Source organism: Pongo pygmaeus, chromosome 13, assembly GCF_028885625.2.
Source record: "Pongo pygmaeus isolate AG05252 chromosome 13, NHGRI_mPonPyg2-v2.0_pri, whole genome shotgun sequence".
Lineage (NCBI taxonomy): Eukaryota > Metazoa > Chordata > Mammalia > Primates > Hominidae > Pongo > Pongo pygmaeus.
In genome coordinates this window covers 92881553-92901406 of record NC_072386.2, presented here as the reverse complement: position 1 = coordinate 92901406, position 19854 = coordinate 92881553, and the positions used below count along the sequence as shown (strand labels likewise).

General features: G+C 38.0%; 1 long non-coding RNA gene across 2 annotated transcripts in view; it reads left to right on the top strand.

Moving 5' to 3' along the window:
- LOC134737921 (uncharacterized) overlaps nt 1-8675 on the top strand; it is a 159473-nt gene extending 150798 nt beyond the window's left edge. For both annotated transcript variants that reach the window (XR_010123353.1, XR_010123354.1), the window contains 2 exons: nt 1873-1943; nt 5542-8675. This is a non-coding gene — a long non-coding RNA (uncharacterized LOC134737921). The remainder of the gene's footprint in view (nt 1-1872; nt 1944-5541) is intronic.
- Nucleotides 8676-19854: the final 11179 nt, after the last annotated feature.

Genomic DNA, 19854 nt, shown 5'->3' with positions numbered 1-19854 from the left:
ATTTTCTGAAACCAAAGGTAGATCAAAGCAAGCCCCTTATTAAAGTCTTTCAAGGACTCCCCATTGTTCAAGAGACCTATTATACAACATGGTGGTTAGAGTTAATAATAGAGTGTATTCTTGAAAAATGCTGTGAGAGTGGATGTAAAGAGTCTCATGACAAAAATGATAACTATGTAAGGTCGTGCATATGTTGATTGGCTAGATTTGGTCATTCCACAATGTATAAATGCTTCAAAACAACTTTTACATGGTAAATAAACACAATGTTGTCAATTAAAAAAATAAAAATAAGTAAATGTTACAAATTTATAAAAATAAAAATTAAAAAAATAGGCTGGGCACGGTGGCTCACGCCTGTAATCCCAACACTTTGGGAGGCCAAGGTGGTCTGATCACTAGGTCAGGAGATCGAGACCATCCTGGCTAACACGGTGAAACCCTGTCTCTATTAAAAGTACAAAAAAATTAGCTGGGCATGGTGGCGGGCACCTGTAGTCCCAGCTACTTGGGAGGCTGAGGCAGGAGAATGGCGTGAACCCGGGAGACGGAGCTTGCAGTGAGCCGAGATGGCACCACTGCACTCCAGCCTGGGCGACAGAGCGAGACTCCGTCTGAAAAAATAAATGAATAAATGAAAAAAAAATTAAAAAAGTAGAGACCATCCTCTGTAGAGAATTGACAGCATTGGGGATCAGGGTTATTAGATAATGTCCAAGTATATGCAGATTTTCTGAAGATTTTCTTTCTTAGAGGGGATGAAAGATGAAGTTTCAGCTACCTTCAAAAATATACCCCAAAACAAAGCCTTGCTTAATATAGCAAGTAGCCTGAGGAGCCTTGCTTCCTTGGTTAAAGTCTGAGTATGTTGGCTCCAGACAGAAGTTCCCTAGAAGGCAAATAAATCAGACAGACCAACCAATCACTGAATCTGACAGCTTTACTAGGATCACTCTCATGATTTCTAGTATATGTATCCCTGCCAGCATTACTCTGGCCTTCAGAGTCTATTTGATGTGTGAAGCTGCATTTTCCCCTTACCTTCACCTAGACAGGAGGGATAGACTCAGGAATTCCATCTAATACTCCTTTTGGGCCTGGATATCCTCCTTGAACTGACTTTCTGAGTCTGCTGGAAAACTCGGCCTAAGTCCTGCTTAATTCGTGGGGATCACACTAAATTCTTGTATGTGCCCAGAAGCTTCAGGATCCCTACAGTCCATCCTATCAGCTTTTAACTGTATAGATATATACAGTTATATATAGCTTTATACATATACAGTTATATATACACTTATATATAGATATACAGCTTTACCCTCACCTGGACCCTGGGTTAGCCTGGTGGCTGGTACTGATTTAACTATTTGTAGTGGGTCTTTTTGCCCCTCACCCTCTTCTTCCCCAACAGACTGAAAACATTAAAATAATTTCCTTATCTTTTCATGGAGCTACCTGTGCTCTTCCTGTTCGCACTCAGCACTAAGGAACTCTCAGAACCACACTGAATCTGTACTTGTGATGAGCTTCAGAGATCCTAGAATCCAAGCCATCTGGGGACAGTGCTGATGGACAGGCCTGGGGCTGAGACTGAGGTTTTGTGTCATCAGGAAACTGCTCTTTAAAGCATGGCAGTCCTATATCTTGGACAGTCAGCATGCTAGTGGTATAAGTAATTCCTTGCTTACTGAAGCCATAGACCATGCAGATTCCCATCTACCTTATTGGGATTTGACAGGTCATTAGTTCATACATGTCTTCCCACTGCTGTTGAAGAGCAGGAGACTCTTTGGAGTTGATTCTTTGTCCCCTTATCTCTTTGGCCCTAAAATTAATAAATGTATGACTAACCTTTTTTTTTTCTTTTCGTAGAGAAGAAACTCCGATGTTCTTGGAGACATGGCTGCCCTGGAACTTGGTAAACTCACATCCTTTGAGGCAAGGTGAGGATATCTCTTAGTTCTTTGAGTTTTATGCAGAATTCCCAGGAATTTTTGCTAACTTGTTGTCTTATACCAGAAACCTCCTTTGCTCATAACTTGCTTTTCTGTATAATAGTTTTGCTTTAAATGCAATAATTTGGATCAGAATTTATTCATGTCATCACTATTGACATTTTGCAACAGATATTTTTTCTTTCTCTTTCTCTCTCTCTCTCTCTCTGCAAGGCTTTTTAATGGAATGTAAAACATTTACTGTCATCCCTGGTAAACATAAACTAAATGACATAGCACTCCCTATCTCCCTGTTGTGACAACCAACAGAGCCCCAAGACATTGTCAAATGTTCTCCAGGGGGCCAAATTGTACTGTTTCAGAACCACTGACTCTGATATAGACATCTGCTCCCTGCTGAATTTCTTTCAAAGTTTCTATTTTTACACGCACACACAATATTTAATGAGGATCATAAGTTATATAAAAATTCTGTAAGGGTGACAGTGAGAGGCGCATAGTGCATTCCTTGGCAAACAATGCAAAGGTTACCTCTTTGCCATTGTTTTGCTCCCAAGTCCTTTTTGTGCCGCTCTCTGCCTCAGGGAGAAGTCATCTCTTCCTGCTTCTCCTATGTCAAATTCCATGCTGCTGGTCCCTTTCTTTCCTCTCTCCAAGTTCCCATCTTCCCTCCAACAGTTTAAACTCTTCTTGCTTTATATCATGTAGAGCAACTGGGCTTTCCGTACTCCTTACTTCAGCCTAACACGTAACTCATCTGGTGGAGTGGAGATGTCCTGCTTTTAACATAGATCTTCCACCTGCTAGAAAAAGCATTTGGAGTTATGTGTCATAAAACAACAAACCTTGGTTTTTAATCATACCACAGCTTATTCTCTTTATTAAGGTTTTCTGAATTTTAAAATCTATTTTCTAGCTTTTCACTGAAATTGCTTTTGATTGACCTTTCCATATTTTTAAAAGCAAATAATACAGTCACTTATATTGATTATATATGTTTATATTTGCATTTCTATGTATATTTGTGTGTATTATTTTCTCATGTTAGGAAGACATAATACAGTTATAATTCTAGCAGTTTTTTTTTTTTTTTTTTGAGATGGAGTCTTGCTCTGTCACCCAGGCTGGAGTGCAGTGGCGCCATCTCTGCTCACTGCAAAGTCCACCCTTCCAGGTTCACACCATTCTCCTGCCTCGGCCTCCCGAGTAGTTGGGACTACAGGCGCCCTCCACCATGCCTGGCTAATTTTTTGTATTTTTAGTAGAGTTGGGGTTTCACCGTGTTAGCCAGGATGGTCTCGATGTCCTGACCTTGTATCCACCTGCCTTGGCCTCTCAAAGTGCTGGGATTACAGGCGTGAGCCACCACGCCCGACCAGTATTTTTTTTTTGTTTTTTATTATTAAGAGTATAAAATGCTGAAGTTAAGCATTGCATCATTTCCTTACCATATTTTCACACATTGCACTGCTGATTCAACTTAATTAGCCCTGGCTCAGGACACACAGCCTTCTCCCACCCAGATGGTGATGCTGTACCAGAACAGGCGGCTCTTTTATTTGCCTTTTTTGTTTTGTTTTGGTTACTATATCAACAGCTTCTCCATTATCTCCCTTCTTCACAGAACGTATACTTTAAGCCACATCCTTTTTTCAGTTCTTCCTTGATTTCAGTAGAATTCTCTGTTTTAAAACATTTCTTCACGGATTCTAGTATCTCTCATGCTTTGATATCCACATTTCAGAATAACAGTGATTAAAAGATAATATTTAAAGTATAAGGACAACAAACACACTTATTTTATAAATCAAGGATACTCAGATCAATAGTTACTAAGTCATAATAACATAAATACAGAAAGTAAATTCAAGCTAAATTAAAATGTAATTATTTTTTAATGATTGTTTGATAAATAGCACTGGCTATGACAGCCAAGTCCTCATTGCCCACTGCAAGAAGTCAAATTAAATGTTTAAAATTAATAAATCACCAAATAATACAAGTAGTATTCTAAAACATAAAGGTCAGTAATAAATAGAACAGCAAACAGATTCCTAAAGTTCAAGCTCAAACATATAGCTAATTGTTACACTTAATAAACAAATGAGGAAATAGCCTACCATAAGTAAGAGTGTACGTGTGCATGTGTGCGTGTGTTACAGCTTCTGTTAAGAAGCTATGCAAAAAAGCATAAGATGTACACAGAGTGCAGATAGTGAACAATTAAGAAATAGTATGCAAGACCAATATACTTAAGTTTGAAGCGTATGAAGAAATAAAATATCAAAATGACATAATATTTTAAAGGAAATAATGCAATCACTAAAATATAAAATTCAATTATGCATTCAATGATAGAAAAGCTACATTTACGAGAAAAGTAGTAAATTTTGAGAGGGGTATGAGGTGGTAAGAGTGCATTATGAAATAAATTTTTAAAAAAGAATACAGCTCAGAGAGATAGATTCTAAAACTATGAGAGAAGTGAAGATAAATTGATTACCAAAGGAAAAGCACTAACACTATTTAATTGAATATGTAACCAGAGAAAGAATAGAATGAGGATGAAAGAAACAATCTGAGACTGCTTTCAGAATTGGTTAGAAACTATCCTCTGCTTTAAGGAGCACAATGAATTCTTAAAATTATTTATTTTATTTATTTATTTTTATTTTTATTTTTTTAGACAGATCTTGCTTTGTTGCCCAGGCTGGAGTGCAGTGGCACAACTTTGGCTCACTGAAACCTCTGCCTCCTGGGTACAAGTGATTCTCCTGCCTCGGCCTCCCAGGTATCTGGGATTACAGGCATGCACCACCATGCCCAGCTAATTTTTGTATTTTTAGTAGAGATGGGGTTTCTCCAGCCTGGCTAGGCTGGTCTCGAACTCCTGACCTCAGGTGATCTGCACCCCCCTCAGCCTCCTAAACTGCTGGGATTGCAGGCATGAGCCACTATGCCTGGCCTTAAAATTCTTAAATCTATTTCTAGTGACATCATCATGAACCAAAGTATAAAAAAGCAAAAGAGAAAACTCTAAAGCAACTGCAACATTGAAAACAAAAAGACATTCCTGCCTTCTTCAGAAAGCTAACTGTACGTGATTTTTCAATTACAATTGTGTAACAACAGCAAAAAAAAAACCTTTCAAGAGTGAAAGATTTATTCTGAGAAGTCAGCAGTGATGGGAAAGTTTAAGATTTTCCACTTAACTCTTTTTTTTTTGAGACGTAGTCTTGCTCTCTTGTTGCCCAGGCTGGAGTGCAGTGGTGCGATCTCAGCTCATTGCAGCCTCTACCTTCTGGGTTCAAGATTCTCCTGCCTCAGCCTCCCAAGTAGCTGGGACTACAGGCAGGCACCACCACACCTGGCTAATTTTGTATTTTTTTTTTTTTTGGTAGAGACTGGGTTTCTCCATGTTGGTCAGGCTGGTCTCACACTCCCGACTTCAGTGATCTGCCTGCCTCTGCCTCCCAAAGTGCTGGGATTACAGGTGTGAGCCACTGCGCCTGGCCCCACTTAACTCTTAATGAGTTTGCAACAGTCTGGGGCTGCATAAAAGTCAACCAAACTCTTGTACTTGCAGGTGATATCATACAGCCAGGCCCTGCTGAGCTCTACAGCTTTCTCTGATGTTCTGCAGTCCAGGGTCACAGGACACAACACTCCAGACCACGCTGACTGCTTTTGTTGAGTTTCTACTTCACTTTCGATGAGTAATCTACTTCCTGTTAGCATCTGACAGGTCTCAAAAAGAACAGTATTAATCCAGTGGGAAGTGTGTGGGAGCAGGAAGCTACCTCTAGAAGAAATGGTATCATAATTCTCAAGCTTATTTCTCCCACAAAAATGTTTGATTAACTTTGAAAGAGAAAAAATGTGAGGCAACTGTAATCATAAATCTAATCAGTTCTTACCAATCTGGCTTTTCCCCCAACCCAAAATAATTACACATACCATTATCATGTTGTTCAGTATTATGAAACTACTGGTTAATCTGGCCTATTGGAATACTTACAAATAAAAGCCTCTAGGTATCTTTTTCTCTTCAAGAGTGAAATATTTCATCTACATTTTGAATGTCTGCAAAGAAAACTCTTTTCGGGGCAATTCTAAGGGTCTAGTTGTTGGAAGCATCAAATATTTGAAAGGAATAAGAAGGCTTTGACTTCATAATTGTATTTGTAGCTTTGTGGACCCAGCATGATCTTTAACACCATGATGTTGCAACAATCACTGTTTTTACTGAGCAGTGACTGGTGAAATGTATGTTGTTTTTTGTTTTGTGTTTCAATTATTTTTCTACCAATAGTTACATGAAGGTTTCTTTTTTTTTCCTTTACTTGTTTATTAAATACATGACAAAGTTGAGAAGCACATTACCAGGATAAATTGTACTGACCCTCCTGTCTCTCTTCTTCACTAATTAATGTTTGGTTTGGTTAGAAGACAGGAGGGTCTTAAGACCACTGTCATTATCATGAGTTAGGTTTGTAAATGTCATGGTGAAAAAAATATTAATATCTCAAAATGTCTATTTTTAAAATTGATCTTATAGCTTAACAAGCCCACTTAGTGGAATATTTTCCACCATCATTTAACCACTAATGATTCTGAAAGTATTTTATGTCCACATGATCTTAGACCTTCTCTTAATGATTGCATTAACTTACAAACTCAAGACTATCTTGGAGGACACTGAATATTGTTGTGTGTAGCAAAGTATTTACTTTCTTTAAATAACCAGCTCAGTGATAGTTCTCTGTTTCTAGCAGTCTGTGTAATTCTGTTTCTTCAGAGGAATATTTTTCACATTGATACAGGAGAGGGGCAGGGAAGTGCTGGGTAAAGAAGGGCAGGGTCCCTGACAAGGGCTCCACCCTCGGGCCTGGGCCCATGGACCTAAGTGAGGACAGGCACTCTTGCTTTCATGCCTAAATGTTACATTTTCCAAAACCACTCTGGCCTGCCATGCCCCCATCCTGTGCCTATACAAACCCGCAGACCCTAGTGGACACACACACAAGTGGCTGGATGTCGAGAGGAACACACTGGCAGAAGAACACACCGACAGACACCTGCAGGCCATTGACTGTGGAACAATATGGACACCGATTGAAATTCAGCCAAGGGTGATGGGAGGAGATCCCAGCCACTGAGAGGCCCAACTCCAGGGGAAGACTGCTTTCCCACTCCATCCCCCTTCTGGCTCCCCGTTAGTCTGCTGAGAGCTACTTCCACCACTCAATAAAACTTTGCACTCATTCTCCAAGCTCACGTGTGATCTGATTTTTCTGGTACACTAGAGCAAGAACCCCGGGATAAAGAAACACTTCTTTCCTTGCAATAAGGCAGAGGGTCTAAATGAGCTGATTAATACAAGCTGCCTGCAGATGGCTAAGCTGAAAGAGGACACTGTAACACAAGCCCACTGGGGCTTCGAGAGCTGTAACATTCAGCCCTAGATGCTGCCATGGGGTTGGAGCCCATGGTCCTCACGACCGGCCTGCCTACATGCTCCCCTTAGGGGTTGGAGCTGTGGGGCACCGAAACAGCCCAGCCACAACCCCATCACATGCCCGGCAAGGGGGATAGGGGAAGTTTTCTTGTTTCAACATTTCTTTTTTATTTTTGTTTTTAGGGTGATAAGATATCTTTCTTTCTGTTTACCCCTTTTCTCCTAAAATCAATGCAGGTGAGGTGGGTGGGTAAGGAGTGTTATTTTTAAATAGCCTGTTAGGTATACTTGGGTGGGTGGGAGGGTTGTAAGTATATTTTTATGAATCTTGCTTGATACTGATCATTAGCTCTCAAGCCCAGTCAGCAAAATGCTTTCATTTTTAGCTATAGAACAACGACCCAGTTGAATTTTTATTTTTTCTATTTAAGAAAATTAAGCACAGAATTAAGAGTATTAAAATGGGCATGTGGCCTCATGTTAAAATGACTAAATCTCCTAATTTGTATTTGTCCCAGACAGTCAAGATAAGAGGGAACATGCACTATCAGATTAACTCTCCTTGGACACAGAAACCGTGCTACAAGCCAGTCTGCCCTGTTGACTGCCATATTTCTGTTTTTGTGTGTGCTAAGTTCCCTCGTACTTGTTTCCATTGTGCTGACTGCCTTTGACACTTGTAAATAGGAAATTGCTGTAATAATGTTAATCCCATCAATTCAGTGAATGGGTGGAAGGAAGCTTTTCCCCCAAACCTTTAGGCAAAAGTTGGTTTTAGTTTGTTTTTCTCTTTTGGCTTTCACTTGAATCTGAAATGTTACTATTGTGGGCCACATTTGACATGTGACAGGCAAGGAGCAGGTGAACAATCAATGGAAAAGTGTTTTTTTTAAAAAAAAAAAATACTCCTGTGTTAGCTAACAGACTTCTGACCACGTCACTGCCGTTCACAGAGAAGGCTGAAGAAGGTAGCGAGCAGATGCTGTATCAGCTACTACAGCCTTAAAACAAAGTTGGTGTCTCTTTGGATTTTAAAATTGTTCCTGTGCTGCTTATTTTATTTCTTTTTAACCAAGTAAACAGGATATTTTTTCCATAGAGAAGAAAAAAAAAGATTTCCTACTTAAAGAAAGGGAATTAGATTAAATCAATCACAACAGGACTATGAGTTTCCAAAATACAACTATAGAAAAAAGTGCCAGTACTCACAAGCCATGCACATATCCACGTGAGAAGAAGCAGAGGACTGCCACCAGTCCCCAAGGGACCTAAGAACAAGAGGAGCACAGAAATCAACAGGTGTTCACTGAAAACAGTGACAGGTTACAGCGATAGGCACTGATCTCATCACAACGAAAGATGGGGAAAAAGTATCAATTAAAGTAAGGAAGATAATACTACAAGAGATATATAGGTGTTAACGACATGAGAATAATAGATTTTATCTAAGTGGAAAATGTAACAATAAAATAAAGCGTTAAAAAGAGGTGTTCTAGGAAAATTAATATGAAAGACAAGAAAAGTCAACCTTGCAGATCAAATGATGTAAATATGAGTATTGCCCAGGAATAATTGCCCTTGAGTCAGTTTTGAAGTGGCTTCATTATCGAATGTGAATCATTAAGAAAGAAATTTACAGGCATCCAGCAGAATGAGAAACTTGCATAACAATGGGATTATCAGAAATACATTCATGAACAATTAATTCTGGAAACCAATAAATCCAGGTTTAAAAATATATGAGGAAAGGGTATATGAATATTATTCTCAATCAAATTTTCCCCCCAAGTGTGAAGACTGTGAGACAGCATTTGGAAATATTGCAACTCATGTGTTTCCATATTGAGAAAAAAATAGTAGAGTGTAAAACTCAGCTAACAAACTGTGTTACAAAGCAAAAACATCAGAAGTAGAATAGCTGTGGAAAAGAAACAGAAAAGATCATGAAAGTTTCAACACTGTGAAGATGTTAATTTTTGCAAAATATATCTGTAAATTTAATGTATTCTCAATCAAACTACCAACAGACATCAGTGTGTTCACGTGTGTCTTCAGACACATGAAATAGAAAATGCTATTTTTTCTCTTTTTTTTGGTAGTTGTGTTATTCATAACAGCTAAATACTTGAACCAACACAAATATTCATGAATTGATAAATGACTAAATAAATGTGGTATATCCATACAATGGAATATTATTCAGATATAAAAATGAATGAATATTATACATGCTACAATATGAATAAACATTGAAAACATTATGTTAAGTGAATGAAGCCAGACATAGAAGGCCACATATTGCATAATTCCATTTTATAGAAAATGTTCCAAATAGGCAAATCTGTAAAGAATAAGCCTACTATTGGTTACCAGGGACGGGGTGAAAAATGACTACTAATGGATACAGAGATTTTTTGGGAAGTTGATGAAAATGTTTGAGAATTAAATGGGTGATGGTTGCACAAGTTTGTTAATTTACTATAAACCACTGAATTGTCCACCTTAAAATGGTGATTTCTGTGGTATAATAGTTATATCTCAATTTTAAAGTTGTGTAAGATTTAAAAAGTCCTAGATTAATTCAGTATGAGCAGATAAATGAGAAGAAAGGGGATAGAAAGGAGAATAAAATTGGCTGGCCATTCTTGATTTTACATTTAATTTTGTGTTTTTAAAAACCACGTTGCAATATGTAACAAATGTTTTAATGATTTGTGCCTAATGAGCCTGCCAAAAAGCAGGCAATGGAAAATATTCTGAAGTTTTTAAAGTATCCTGATATTTGCTTGTGATATTTGCAAATTTCTGTAAATTTTATGTTATATCTATATATAAAAGCAAGACTTAGAAGATCCTTGAATGCTACTTTCTTATTATTTTTTGAGACAGAGTCTCACTCTATTGCCCAGCCTGGAGTTCAGTGGTGCAATCTCGGCTCACTTCAACCTCTGCCTCCCAGGTTCAAGCGATTCTCCTGCCTCAGCCTCCCGAGTTGCTGTGACCATGGGTGCGTCTAGTTTTTGTATTTTTTAGCAGAGACGGGGTTTCACCATGTTGTCCAGGCTGGTCTCAAACTCCTGGTCTCAAATGATTCACTTCCCTTGGCCACCCAAAGTGCTGGGATTAAAAACTTCAACCAGCGTGCCCGGCCTTGAATGCTATTTTCATATAATATTTGTCAATACTGAATTGCTTGTTTAGTAGGAAATATTTGATGAAAATTCTGATGAGAATGATGTAAATAATTTTTCATTGCTTATTCTCTTTCATATTGCCTTATTGATAATATCACTATTTTTGAATTAAAGTGATATTTGTTCTGTAAAGCAAATGTGGAAATAAAAAAATAGACAGAGGGAAAAATAAATATAAAAGTGTACCACCAAAACAACAGAAATCCATCTTACCCCCTACTACAGAAAGAAATGCATATACATATATGATATTATCTTATAACTTCTCATTGTTTATTAACTAGAATTTTTTACACATCCGTTTCATGAATCAGTAAGTATTCTCTTCCAATCTGGTTTTAAAGGCTCTATAGAGCCTGGCCCAATGGATTATGAATAAATTATGTAAACTAATTATTTGCTGTAGGCATTAAGATTGCCTTCAATCTTCTAATATTAATATATGTATAGAGTGGTTCTTTATGCACATTTCTTTGTACAGATATATTATTATATAAAGTTGCATTCCATGCGTTCTCTACTATGAAGAACAGTTTGGAGGTTCCTCACAAAACTAAAAATAGAGCTACCATATGACCCAGCAATACCACTGTTAGTTGTATACACAAAAGAAAGGACATCAGTATATAGAAGAGATACCTGTACTCCCATATTTCATGCAGCACTGTTCACAATAACTAAGATTTGGAAGCAACCTAAGTGTCCATCAACAGATGAATGGATAAAGAAAATGTGGTACAATACACAATGAAGTACTATTCAGTCGTAAAAAAATGAGATCCAGTTATTTGCAACAACGTGGATGTAATGTGAGATCATTATGTAAAGTGAAATAAGCCAGGTACAGAAAGACAAACATCACATGTTCTCACATATTTATGGGATCTAAAAATCAAAACAAGTGAACTCATGGACGTAGACAGTAGGATGGTTACCAGAGGCCGAGAAGGGTTGTGGGGGGACAGAGCATGAAGGGGGAGGTGTGCATGGCTAATGAGTTAAAAATAATAGAAAGAATGAACAAAACCTACTATTTGATAGCACAATAGGGTGACCATAGTCAATAATAATTTAATTGTACATTTAAAAATAACTAAAAAAGTGTAACTGTATTTTTTGTATCAAAAAAGTAAGTGCTTGAGAGGATGGATACCCCATTCTTCATGATGCAATTATTTTATATTGCATACCTGCATCAAAACATCACATGTACCCCATAGATATATACATAGAATATGTACCCACATGCAGCACACCAACATGGCACGTGTATACATATGTAACAAACCTGCACGTTGTGCACATGTACCCTAAAACTTAAAGTATACTAATAATAAAATTAAAAAAAAGAAAAAAGAGTAAAACATCTCATTAATAATTTTCATATTAATTGAAATAATAAAAATGAAAATATTTTAGAAAAAAAAGAATATGTACCCACAAAAATTAAAAATAAAGGTGTACTCTGTAAGTGGAATTTCTTTTCTTAAGGTGAAGCAGCCTTAAAGTGAAGCAGTACTTACAGTGAAGTACCTGGGGTGACACCCGAGGTACTTTGTCTCATAGCTACAGAGACCAAGGACATGGACACACAAAGGGTGAGGTTAAGAGCAGACATTTAATAGGTGAAAGAAAGAGAATAGCTCTCTGTTACAGAGAGGGGTCCCAGAAAAATGGATTGCCAATCCATGGAATCTGTAGTAAAACGCAGGGGTTTTTATAGATGAGCCAGTGGGGAGGTGGTGTCTGATCTGCATAGGGAATGAAAAACCAGTTAGGACCAGGTGTGCTATCTGCATAGGGCATGAATCTCTGGCAGCCCCCACACCAATCTTTTATTATGCTGGTGGGTAGCTAATCCATGTTGCTTATTTCTTTCAGCACTGTACATGTGCTGACAAAAAAGGGAAAGTGGACATGCCTGGCACCAGGTAGTCCTTTTTATCAGTGTAGCTTCCAACATCTCCCCATGCAAACTTCCAGCTTCCTTATCTATGTTTGCAGCTCGATCTTTCAAGCTGCTCTTTGTTAGAAAAAAAAGTGATTTCTTAGATTGCTTTTTATTAGAAGGGAAGTTTTGCTGAGGATGTTTTTGCCCTCACTATCTGCCTAAATAATTTATTACTATCTCCTTTATCAAATGGACATAAATTGGTAGGATCTTTTATAAATTTTCAAACCATCAAGTCCAAGTATTATACCAATTTTAATTATTGAAATACTTGTTAATTTTTCAGTTTATGTAATTCTTGAATATGTAACTGTTGTGTTCATTTTCATATACTTATATAAATGATGACTATTATAGGCTGAATTACATCTCCCCAAAATTCATACATTAAAGTCCTAACCCTCAGTAGCTCAAAATGTGACTATGTTTAGGGATAAGCTCTTCAAAGTGCAGGTTAATTTGAAATGAAGCCATTAGGTTGCACACAAATCGAATCTGACTGGTATCCTTAAAAAGGGAGGAAATTTGGACACACAGGGAGACATGAAAGGTGCCTGCATCCAGATGAAAGGTCATGTTAGGACACAATGAGCAGGTGGTCATCTGCAAGCCAAACAGAGACCCCAGGAGACACCAAACCTGCCAACACCCTGCCCTCAGACCTCTAGCATCCAGAACTATAATAAAATCAATTCTGTTTTTTTTAAGTCACCATGCTATGGTATTTTGTTATGGCAGCCCTAGCAAATTAACTATTATATATTTTTAATTCAACTTTCATTTTTTCATTAGAATTAGGAGTACATGTACAGGTTTGTTACAAAGGCATATTGCATGATGCTGAGGTTTTGAGTATGATTGAACCCATCACCCAGGAAGAGAGGATAGTACCCAATATATAGTTTTTCAGTCCTTACCTCTTTTATTCTCCAGTGTCTATTTTTCCCATTTTAATGTCCATGTGTACCAAATGTTTAACAATGAGAACACGTGGTATTCGTTTTTCTGTTTCTGTTAGTTCACTTAGAATAATGGCCTCCAGCATTCATGTTGTGCAAAGGATATGATTTTGTTATTTTCTATATAAAATATTATATATATCTATATATATAATATTTTCTTCATCCATTCCACTGTTGATGGGCACCTTGGTTGGTCCAATGTCTTTGCTATTGTGAATAGTGCTGTGATGAACATATGCATGTGTCTTTTTGGTGGAATAATTTATTTTCTCTGGGGCATATACACAGTAATGGGGTTCCTGGGTCCAATGGTAGTTTTCTTGTAAGTTCTTTGAGAAATCTCCAAACTGCTCTCCACAGTGGCTGAGCTAATTTACCTTCCCACCAACAGTGGATAAGTGTTCCTTTTTCTCTGTAGCCGTGCCAGCATCTGTTATTTTTGACTTTTTTTAAAAATGTCATTCTGACTGGTGTGAGATGATATCCATTGTGGTTTTGAGTTCCATTTCTTTGATAATTAGTGATAATGAGAATTTTTTCATACGTTTGTTGGCTAGTGGTATGTCCTCTTTTGAGAAGTATCTGTTCAAGTCATTTGCCCTCTTTTTAATAGGATTTTTCATTTTTTGCTTGTTGATTTAAGTTCTGGATATTAGGCCTTTGTCAGATGCATAGTTTGTGAATATTTTCTCTGATTCTGTAGGCTTTCTCTTCACTTACTTTATAGTTTCTCTTACTGTGCAGAAGCTCTTTTGTTTAGTTAGGTCCCACTTGTCATTTTTTTGTTTTAGTTGAAATTGCTTTTGAGGACTTAGCCATAAATTATTTGCTAAGGCCAATGTCAAGAAGGGTATTTTCTAGATTTTCTACTAGGATTTTTATAGTTTGAGCTCTGACATAAGTCTTTAATCCATTTGAGTTAATTTTTGTGTATGATGATAGGTAGGAGTCCAGTTTCATTCTTTTGCATATGGATAGCCAGTTATCCCAACATTATTTATTGTACAGAAAGTCCTTTCCCTATTGTTTATTTTTCTCGACTTTGTTGAAGATCAGATGGTTGTAGATGTGCAGCTTTATTTCTAGGTTCTGTATTCTGTTCCATTGGTATATATGTCTGCTCTTGTAGCAGTACCATGCTGGTTTGGTTACTACAGCCTTGTAGTATAATTTGAAGCTAGTAATGTGATGCTTCTAGCTTTATTCTTTTGGCTTACAGTTGCTTAGGATGTTTGGGCTAGTTTTTGGTCCTATATAAATTTTAGAATAGTTTTTCTCTAACTCTGTGAAAATATATTAGTTTGATAGTGATAACACTGAATATATACATTTTGGTCAGTATGGTCATTTTAATAATATTGATTCCAACACTCCATGAGCATGGAATGGTTTTCTCTTTGTTTGTGTCATCTATGATTTCTTTCAGAAGAGTTTTGTAGTTATCCTAGTTTTTTTTTTTTTTTTTTTTTTTGAGGTGGAGTCTCACTCTGTCGCCCAGGCTGGAGTGCAGTGGTGTGATCTCGGCTCACTGCAAGCTGCTCCTCCCGGGTTCATGCCATTCTCCTGCCTCAGCCTCCCGAGTAGTTGGGACCACAGGTGCCCGCCACCACGCCCGGCTAATTTTTTTGTATTTTTAGTACATACGGGGTTTCACCATGTTTGCCAGGATGGTCTCGATCTCCTGACCTTGTGATCCACCCACCTCGGCCTCCCAAAGTACCGGGATTACAGGCATAAGCCACTGCGCCCGGCCTCTCCTTGTATTTTTGTTGCTATTGTAAATGGAATTGTGTTTTTGATTTGGTGCTCAGCTTGAGAATTATTGGTGTATAGAAATGCTGCTGATATCTGTAAGTTGATTTTGCATCCTGAAACTTTACTGAAGCAATTTATCAGTTCAAGGAGCCTTTTGGTAATCTTTAGGGTTTTCTAAGTATAGAATCATCTTCAGCAAAGAGAGGTAGTTTGTCTTTTTTTTTTTTTTTTTTTTTCCCTGTTTGGATGCCTTTTATTTCTTTCTCTTGCCTGATTGCTCTAAGACTTCCAGTACTATACTCTATAGGAGTGGTGACAGTGGGCATCCTTGTTTTATTCCAGTTCTCAAGAGGAATACTTTCAGCTTTTGCCCATTCAGTATGGTGTTGGTTGTGGGTTTGTCGTAGATGACTCATTATTTTGAGGTATATTCCTTTATTGCCTAGTTTGTTGAGGGCTTTTATTGTGAAGGGACATTGGATTTTATTGTAAGATTTTTCTGTCTGTTGAGATGATCATATGGTTTTTGCCTTTAATTCTATTTATGTAGTGAATCACATAAATTATTGATTTGTGTATGTTGAACCTACCTTGGATCCCAGAAATAATGCCTACTTGATTGTGGTGAATTAACTTTTTGATGTGCTCCTGGATTTCGGTGGCTAGTGTTTTGTTGAGAATTTTCAAAAATCCATACAAAACATCAGTGAAACCAAAAATTGGTTCTTTGTAAGGATAAACAAAATTGATAGACTGCTAGCAAGATTAACAAAGAAAAGATCGTAATAAGCACGATAAAAAATGACAAAGATGACATTACAACCAGTCTCAAAGAATTACAAGTGATCCTCAGAGATGACTACAAACATCTCTATGCACACAAAATGACAATCTAGAGGAAATGGATAAATTCCTGGAAATATAAAACATCCCAAGATTGAATCAGGAACAAATCAAAATCCTGAACAGATTAATAATGAATTCTGAAATGGCATCAGTAATAAAATTCTACCAAGTAAAAAAGCTCTGAAACAGATGGATCCATAGCCCAATTCTAACAGATGTACAAAGTAAAGTTGGAATCAATCCTACTGAAACTATTCTCAATATTGAGGAGGAGGGAATCCTCCTTAACTCCTTCTATGAAGCCAACATAATCCTGATACCAAAACCTGGCAGAGACAGAACAAATAAAAGAAAACTACAGGCCAATATCTCTGTCAAATATGTGTGCAAAAATCCTATGATATATTTTCATTTGTATTTAATAATATAAATACATATATACAAATAATTGTGTTAGGTAATTGCTTATATTACTTATTTATGGATGCTCATTTTTCTTATACATTTTCTTAGTTATTTATATACCATAAAGTCAATAAATGCTGTTTGGCACATGTGTTGTCTTATAATAAAATTAGAGGTTGTGTTGAAGTGTAGACATTTATATTATTAAACAAGATCATGGAAACATTTTCCTTCATGGTTTAGCATAGGTTTTATGACACACATACACCTTTTAAAATGTTGTCTTTTTAAATGGTTTCAAGGTTTTCTTTTCATCTTAAGAAATTATTCCATCCCACACTTTTTTGGTATTTATATTGAAATAAAGATATAAGAACTTTTTCAACTAAAGGATGATAAATTATTTCAAAAGCATTTTGGAAATACTTCATAATTTTCCCACTAATTAAAAATTATAAATATATCCGTTATTACACTTCACCTATACTCAGAACTGTTTCTCTCCTTTTATTGTGGTCTAAAAATTTTATATTTTTAAAATAAACGATAGCTCGTTACCCCATGGTTACAATCTCTTCAAATTTCTCTCGGTTGTTCTATACCCTTTTTTCCCTTTCAAAAGGACAACAAAATTGTTTTAAGTCCTAAAATCTATTGCTTCGAATTTTTCATGAAAAACCGTCTATTGAGATAATCACATCATTTTTATCCTTCATTCTGTTAATGTGGTGTAGCACATTTCTTGATTTGCATATGTTGAGCCATCCATGCATCCCAGGGATAAATACCACTTGATCATGAGGTATGATCCTGTTAATATCTGCAGATTTGGTTTTCACGAATTCTGTTGAAGATTTTTGCATCTATGTTCTGCAGCAATAGTGCTTGTAATTCTGTAGTGGCCTTGTCTGGTTTTGCATAATGCTGGCCTCATGAAATAAATTTGGAAGTGTTCCTTCCTTTTCAATTATTTGGAAGACTATAAGAAGGATTAGCATTAATTCTTCCTTAAATGTTAGGCAGAATTCAGCAGTGAAGACATTAGGTCCTGGGGGTTTTTCTCCTTAATCCTTAGACTCCTCAGATTTTCTATTCATGATTCAATTTTGGTAGTTTGTATGTTTCCAAAAATGTATCCATTTCTTCTAGGTTATCCAATCTGTTGGCATATTTTTTTTATCATAGTCACTTATGTATGATCCTTTGTATTTCTTGGTATCAGTTTAATGTCCCCTCTTTCATTTACAATTTTCTTTTTTTTAAATTATTATTATTATACTTTAAGTTCTAGGGTACACGTGCACAATGTGCAGGTTTGTTACACATGTATACATGTGCTATGTTGGTGTGCTGTTTGAGTCTTCTCTCTTTCTTAGTCTAGATAAAATTTGGTCAGTTTTATCTTTCCAAAAACAATTCTTAGTTTCATTTATCTTTTTCATTGTTTTTCTAGTCTCTATTTCATTTACTTGTGATCCAATCTTTTTATTATTATTATTATTATTATACTTTAAGTTCTAGGGTACATGTGCACGACATGCAGGTTTGTTACATTTGTATACATGTGCCATGTTGGTGTGCTGTTTGAGTCTTCTCTCTTTTTCTTAGTCTAGATAAAATTTGGTCAGTTTTACCTTTCCAAAAACAATTCTTAGTTTCATTTATCTTTTTCATTGTTTTGCCAGTCTCTATTTCATTTGCTTGTGATCCAATCTTTTTATATTATTATTATTATTATACTTTAAGTTCTAGGGTACATGTGCACAACGTGCAGGTTTGTTACATATGTATACATGTGCCATGTTGGTGTGCTGCACCCATTAACTCATCATTTACATTAGGTATATCTCCTAATGCTATCCCTCCCCGCTTCCCCCACCCCACAACAGGCCCCGGTGTGTAATGTTCCCCATCCTGTGTCCAAGTGTTCTCATTGTTCAATTCCCACCTATGAGTGAGAACATGTGGTGTTTGGTTTTCTGTCTTGTGATAGTTTGCTCAGAATGATGGTTTCTAGCTTCATCCATATCCCTGCAAAGGACATGAACTCATCCTTTTTATGGCTGCATAGTATTCCATGGTGTATGTGGGCCACATTTTCTTAATCCAGTCTATTATTGATGGACATGTGAGTTGGTTCCAAGTCTTTGCTATGGTGAATAGTGCCACAATAAACATAGGTGTGCATGTGTCTTTATAGCAGCATGATTTATAATCCTTTCGAGAAGTGACAGCGTGCTGGCAGTCCTCACAGCCCTCGCTCGTTCTCGGTGCCTCCTCTGCCTGGGCTCCCACTTTGGCGGCACTTGAGGAGCCCTTCAGCCCGTCACTGCACTGTGGGAGCCCCTTTCTGGGCTGGCCAAAGCCGGAGCTGGCTCCCTCAGCTTGCAGAGAGGTGTGGAGGGAGAGGCTCCCGCGGGAACCGGGGCTGCCTGCGATGCTTGCCGGCCAGCGTGAGTTCCGGGTGGGCGTGGGCTCGGCGGAACCCACGCTCCAAGTGGCTGGCGGGCCCCACCAGCCTGGGCAGTGAGGGGCTTAGCACCTGGGCCAGCAGCTGCTGTGCTCAATTTCTCAACGGGCCTTAGCTGCCTTCCCCCGGGGGCAGGGCTCGGGACCTGCAGCCGTCCATGCCTGAGCCTCCCACCCCCTCCATGGGCTCCTGTGCAGCCCGAGCCTCCCTGATGAGCGCTGCCCCCTGCTCCATGGCGCCCAGTCCCATCGACCACCCAAGGGCTGAGGAGTGCAGAAGCATGGCGTGGGACTGGCAGGCAGCTCCACCTGCAGCCCTGATGCGGGATCCACTGGGTGAAGCCAGCTGGGCTCCTGAGTCTGATGGGGATGTGGAGAATCTTTACGTCTAGCTCAGGGATTGTAAATACACCAATCCGCACTCTGTATCTAGCTCAAGGTTTGTAAACACACCAATCAGCACCCTGTGTCTAGCTCAGGGTTTGTGAATACACTGATGGACATTGTGTATCTAGCTACTCTGGTGGGGCCTTGGACAACCTTTGTGTCCACACTCTGTATCTAGCTAATCTGGTGGGGAGGTGGAGAACCCTTGTATCTAGCTCAGAGATTGTAAATGCACCAATCAGTGCCCTGCCAAAACAGACCACTCGTCTCTACCAATCAGCAGGATGTGGGTGGGGCCAGATAAGAGAATAAAAGCAGGCTGCCCGAGCCAGCAGTGGCAACCTGCTGGGGTCCCCTTCCACCTTGTGGAAGCTTTGTTCTTTCATTCTTTGCAATAAATCTTGCTACTGCTCACTCTTTGGGTCCACACTGCTTTTATGAGCTATAACACTCACAGTGAAGGTCTGCAGCT